The sequence below is a fragment of the Dendronephthya gigantea genome, unplaced genomic scaffold (genome assembly GCF_004324835.1).
Source record: "Dendronephthya gigantea isolate DGI-Jeju-01 unplaced genomic scaffold, DenGig_1.0 000740F, whole genome shotgun sequence".
NCBI lineage: Eukaryota > Metazoa > Cnidaria > Anthozoa > Malacalcyonacea > Nephtheidae > Dendronephthya > Dendronephthya gigantea.
This window is the reverse complement of record NW_021163750.1, coordinates 1-6326: the sequence shown is the minus strand read 5'-3', so window position 1 is coordinate 6326 and position 6326 is coordinate 1. Positions and strand designations below refer to the sequence as shown.

At 36.9% G+C, this 6326-nt stretch overlaps 4 non-coding genes across 4 annotated transcripts; 2 read left to right on the top strand and 2 right to left on the bottom strand.

Moving 5' to 3' along the window:
- Positions 1 to 4906: 4906 nt before the first annotated feature.
- Trnay-gua lies at positions 4907 to 4993 on the top strand. Its single transcript is given in 2 exon segments — positions 4907 to 4943; positions 4958 to 4993. It is a non-coding gene; the product is annotated as a tRNA-Tyr (tRNA).
- A 220-nt stretch (positions 4994 to 5213) lies between these two features.
- Positions 5214 to 5286, top strand: Trnaf-aaa. Its single transcript has one exon. It is a non-coding gene; the product is annotated as a tRNA-Phe (tRNA).
- Positions 5287 to 5749: 463 nt separating this feature from the next.
- On the bottom strand, positions 5750 to 5821 carry Trnae-uuc. Its single transcript has one exon. It is a non-coding gene; the product is annotated as a tRNA-Glu (tRNA).
- A 141-nt stretch (positions 5822 to 5962) lies between these two features.
- On the bottom strand, positions 5963 to 6033 carry Trnag-gcc. Its single transcript has one exon. It is a non-coding gene; the product is annotated as a tRNA-Gly (tRNA).
- Between the last annotated feature and the right edge of the window lie 293 nt (positions 6034 to 6326).

Genomic DNA, 6326 nt, shown 5'->3' with positions numbered 1-6326 from the left:
GGAGATAATTTGAAAGACTTTGCCGGTTAGCTTGGTATGTCTGCAATATATTGAAAATAATGCTTTCATTGGGCGGTTTTCGCAAATAGTTTGTTTGGGTAATCAAATGTAAAAAACCAAAAAAAATATGTGTCATTGTTACAATAGATTTCAATGCGTTACGGCGGCTCTGGGGGATTAGCTCAAATGGAAGAGCGCGCGCTTTGCATGCGCGAGGTAGCGGGGTCGATGCCCGCATCCTCCATATTTTTTTCCCTATTCAATCAATTACAAACACATTAAATTCTCGAAAATGCGACACAACTTTATTCGTTTAAATAACAAATTTCTTTTTAACAAAATAGATATGTGTCATTGTAACAATAGATTTCAATGCGTTACGGCGGCTCTGGGGGATTAGCTCAAATGGAAGAGCGCGATTGCATGCGCGAGGTAGCGGGATCGATGCCCGCATCCTCCATATTTTTTCCCTATTCAATCATTTAAAACACATTAAATTCTCGAATATGCGACACAACTTTATTCGTTAAAAATACCAATTTTCTTTTTAACAAGCTCGATGAATGGCGATTCTTCCTATCCTTGTCAGTGTTCGTGTTCTGGAATAATACTCATAAGAGTATGGAATAATACTCTTATTATCTTAATGAGAAGAACCTGCTGACTTCTTGTCAATCTGGGTTTATAGATCATTTCACAGTACACTAACAGCACTACTAGAGGCAACAAATGATTGGTCGGTTAATATAGATACGGCTTGTTAAATGCGGTAGTCTTTATCGACCTAAAAAAAGCTTTTGACACCATTGACCATGAAATTCTTATGCTAAAGCTAACAAATTATGGAGTTGATCCAGGTAGTCTAAATTGGTTTAGGTCATATCTAACGAATAGAAAACAAAAGTGCAAAGTAAATGGTCAGCTCTCTCAAGCTCTACCTCGTTAACCTGTGGAGTCCCCCAGGGTAGTAGTTTGGGTCCATTGCTATTCCTTATCTATATTAACGACCTACCAAATTGCTTGAATGTATCTAAGCCCAGAATGTTTGCGGACGATACGAGTATAAGTTATTCCGCTGATTCATTTGACAAAATGCAATTTGTTATTAACCGTGAATTAGAAAATCTGAATAACTGGCTTACAGCTAATAAGCTTGGTTTGAATATTGTTAAAACGGAATTCATGATAATAGGATCGCGGCAAAGAATTAATACTACTGATAACGATATAATTTTATCTATTTCCATTAACAATCGTGAAATAAACAGGGTCAATGTTTCCAAATCTCTAGGTATGTATATTGATAGTCACCTCTCGTGGTCAGAGCATATTGACAAAATATCCAAAGAGGTTTCTTCGGCTGTTGGAGCGTTAAAGCGCGTAAGACCCTTTATATCGCGCAAGGCGGCAGTTCAGCTTTATTTCGCTTTAATACAACCACATTTTGAATACTGCTGCTCGGTTTGGGATGAATTAAGGGACACACTTGGAAAAAAATTACAAAAATTACAAAACAGAGCAGTTCGAGTCATAACAAGATCAAGTTATGATGCATGCCAACGCTTGTGCTCTCTTAAATCGCTTGCAATTAGATAATCTCTATATACGACGTAAAAAATTGAAGTCTCAGTTGATGTTTAAAATATTAAAAGGAAATATGCCTCCATATTTACAAACCTTGTTTTCTATTCGAAATTCTAAATATGACTTTAGAAATAATCAATTTAAATTAAATTTACCAAAAGCCACGAACGAACTATCTAAAACGTAGCTTATGCTATAACGGGGCTTTGCTATGGAATAGCTTTCCTGAAGAAATGCGTAATTTAACCCTCTTTCCTCAATTTGAGAAAGCTACAAATGATTATTTTACTAATATATATAACGACTCTCTCACGGCAATTTTGTAAACCAGTTGTATTTTTTAACTGAATATTCCAACGTGTTTAAATAAATTGTTTGTATTGATTGTATTGCCGTAATCTCTTTTTGCTGGCCATAATAAAAAAACGGGTTTCCCACGCCGGGAATTTAAAAAAAATCTTTTTATTCTCAAAATCTAATTTACATCAATATTTACACATATACATTATATTCTTTAAAAAAAAGGTAATCTTGTTCCACGTAGGCATAACAAGCCTGCCTTAATTAAACCAGTTTTACAAAATTATGTTGATGTAAAATTTAAAAGTTAAAAGATAAATAATTGCCACTATAAAAAGGTATTCTTGTTCCACGTAGACATAAAAGGGCTGACCTAATTAAACTAAAAGAGAGTTTTGTTCTCAAATAAGCCATTATCGTTAAATAAGGACTATTATATTTTTCCGCGATCTTCGATGCCAACATTATTTTTATGAAAAGCGATACATTCTTTGCCCATCGCCCCATTTGTTCCAAAAACTAGTGGTGTGAAAACTCCTTGTTCAATTTCAATGATTCTTTTGTTATAAGCCCTTTTCTTTTCCATTTCGTGTCGATGTAAGATATTCTCAATTGGTTGGGATTTATTAGACATGGCATTTACATGTGCAACTCTAACGTCAAAAAATGCACATTGGCCTTGTCTATAAAACCCCCTTGCTTTTACATCCAGACGTGCTCCATTCTCCATATTAGCTGACCTCAAATCAAAACATTCGCCAGTTTATTGGTGAAGGATTGGTTCTATTAGTTGACCTGCATCTAAGGACGAAAGGCGGACTAAATTCATTTATGCAACGTTCTTTCGTCAAAATCCCGAGATCTTATTCGCTATATCAGTGCATATGCTAATGCGACCTATAAAACAACTTTTGTATGCAGATTGTTTCCTATGAACTTATGATAATTGCTAATTAGCAGCCATTCCTTTGGTTGTCATCTGCATGACTGCAAATTTCCCCCGTTATTTCTCGAAAGACGTTTTAGGTCAAATTGTATTATTGCCAGCTATTCAACAAATATTCATCGTTATTATGCCTTTTGGACTTTTAATATGAACAGTATTATGCAATGACATTTGTCATTTGGATAGCTATACAGTCTTTCACAATACCGAACACAATATTCATAACACAATATACGAACATTAAAAAGCGGTAAAGTAGCGGTAGGTATGTAGATGGTAAACAAAACTTGAAATATATTGTTTAAGTTCACATATAGGACATTTAAATCAACAATTTCGTTCTCCATGGTCACTTTCACACTTGTTGTTTGTTGTATAGGCAGTGAAGCAATTCTTAAATACAAATGATTTTAATTCGTGGCGTAGTCAGCCTGACAATTAAGTCCCACTATGCTGATATTTTGGTTTTGACAGTGAAAACAATGAATTTCTAAAGAAATGAATAATGTTAATAAAATTTCCATAGCAGGACTAAATCGCCAGTGTGGCTACGCCACTGATTTTCATATATGAAATTCAATAAATTATTTATCTAAAGAATATTCCTGATTTGCGGTATGTGCTTTTTCCCTTGTGGCTGTGACCAGATTATTGATCGAGGTCTGTAAAGCACCGACTAATAAACTCTATAATTATATTATACATTTACGAGGTCATTCAGTCACACTACATTCTATATCTATCTGACAAGAGCGTTAGGGGAACGCATCTTCTATTCCAATCTTGCCAAGATAAATATTTGTGTATTTCCTCCCTACCATATCAATGCATTTATCTAGCTTTCAGTTTGAAAGACCCGTTTTGACTTGATCCGTACAAAAGACATGCATATATCGACATTGAATTATTTAGGATTTCGTCCCCTTTCGTCACAACCAATAACACACATGCATTTTCCCTAAACATGCAAATTTAAGAGCAGCAACCAGTAGGAAGCAGCAGTTTTGCTTAGGCTTACGTCTCGGTAATGATATTAATGAGCCTATAAGTCCCCTTTCGTTCTTAGATGCAGGTCAACTATTGCAACATCTTTGCACACTTCCGACAACAAAGCAGCTTCGAGATTTCGTAGATTATCGTGTCGTGAATGTATAAAACCACCTGTTTTACAATCCATTTGGTGGTTGATATTAAATGGGACTCCGCACGGACATTTACTTGCCAGATCAGGGATATGTTTCTTTTATCTCAGCGACAAAGCATCTCGAAATTCCTCTTTGTTCAAGGTAAAACCTGGGAATCAAACCCAGGCCATGGCGGTGAAAACGCCATATCCTAGCCACTAGACCACATGGGAACTTGCTATGCCTTACGTACCAATGTCGTTTTATTTCAAAATTACCCGTTTCTTCTGATGATTTTGGTACGACACAGCAAGGGCGAAAAAGAAACCACAGGATGGGTGTTATTGATTAGGACAATGCATCCGAGGGGAATTTCATGCGCCATCGGGAAATCGATCCCCGGTCTCCCGCGTGGTAGTCGAGAATTCTACCACAGAACCACCGGCGTAACACCACATATTCTTGTCAATTTCGGCAATAAGCTTACTCCGGATCCGCTGTATGAAACATATTTTGAATCAACGTATTTTGTTTTACAGCAGTTCATTTTGCGATGCATGTTCAAGAAAATGTTGGCATTACACCTATAAATTAGGTACCATGCTACACGAATCAAACTTAGAAATTCAATTTTTAATTTCGTAAAGAGGGATTTATCTTTTAACAATTGCTGGAAAAGATTTAAGGAAAGGCAGCAATTGGGGGATTAGCTCAAATGTTAGAGCGCGCGCTTAGCATGCGCGAGGTAGCGGGATCGACGCCCGCATCCTCCAAAATATTGTGCTTTGGATCTCAAATCATGCTTCAAAAAACCGTGGCTTTCCGTTGAATATTTTTCGTAAAAATTTTAAAAATAATATTCATACCTAAGTTTTTAATAATATTATCAAAATTCTATTAACTATTGTATGACAAATATTGATTGATCAATAAAGAAGTTGGCCGTTATCAGCCTTCGATAGCTCAGTCGGTAGAGCGGGGGACTGTAGATAAGTAAACAAACATCCCTAGGTCACTGGTTCAAATCCGGTTCGAAGGACAGTTCCATGGAAAAGATTTTGAAAAATATTTTACTTCCCTAAGTCAAATTTATATACTGGCAGTGGAGTAGAAATTTATTAAATAATTATATGTATGCATATTTATAACAACCTGACATTTTGAAATTGCCCAGTATGCTCCGTTGTTGTGTGCAGCAAGGGAACTAGGTGGATGATCGAAAACGCCTGAAGAATATGAATACACGTTTTAAGCTGTATGCCGAAATAGCTCAGGTGGGAGAGCGTCAGACTAAAGATCTGAATGACCCTGGTTCAATCCCGGATTTCGGCAGGAATTAATTTGAAAGACATTGCCGGTTAGCTTAATTGGTATGTATGCAAAATATTGAAAATAATGCTTTCATTTTGCGGTTTTCGCAAATAGTTTGTTTGGGTATTCAAATGTAAAAAAACCAAAATAGATATGTGTCATTGTAACAATAGATTTCAATGCGTTTCGGCGGCTCTGGGGGACTAGCTCAAATGGAAGAGCGCGCGCTTTGCATGCGCGAGGTAGCGGGATCGATGCCCGCATCCTCCATATTTTTTCCCTATTCAATCAATTAAAACACATTAAATTCTCGAAAATGCGACACAACTTTATTCGTTCAAAATATCAATTTTCTTTTTAACAAGCTCGATGAATGGCGATTCTTCCTATCCTTGTCAGTGTTCGTGTCCTGGAATAATACTCATTCAAGTGTTGATTGTATTGCCGTAATCTCTTTTTGCCGGCCATAATAAAAAAAACGGGTTTCCCACGCCGGGAATCGAACCCGGGCCATGGCGGTGAAAACGCCATATCCTAGCCACTATACCACATGGTAACTTGCTATGCCTCACGTACCAATGTCATTTTATTTCAAAACCCGTTTCTTCTGATGATTTTGGTACGACACAGCAAGCGCGAAAAAGAAACCACAGGATGAGTGTTATTGATTAGGACAATGCATCCGAGGGAAATTTCATGCGCTAGCGGGGAATCGAACCCCGGTCTCCCACGTGGCAGGCGAGAATTCTACCACTGAACCACCAGCGGAACACCACATATTTTTGTCAATTTCGGCAATGAGCTTACTCCGGATCCACTGTATGTAATGAAAAATATTTTGAATCAACGTATTTTGTTTTACAGGAGTTCATTTTGCGATGCATGTTCAAGAAAATGTTGGCATTACACCTATAAATTAGGTGCCATGCTACACGAATCAAACTTAGAAATTCAATTTTTAATTTCGTAAAGAGGGATTTATCTTTTAACAATTGCTGGAAAAGATTTAAGGAAAGGCAGCAATTGGGGGATTAGCTCAAATGGTAGAGCGTGCGCTTAGC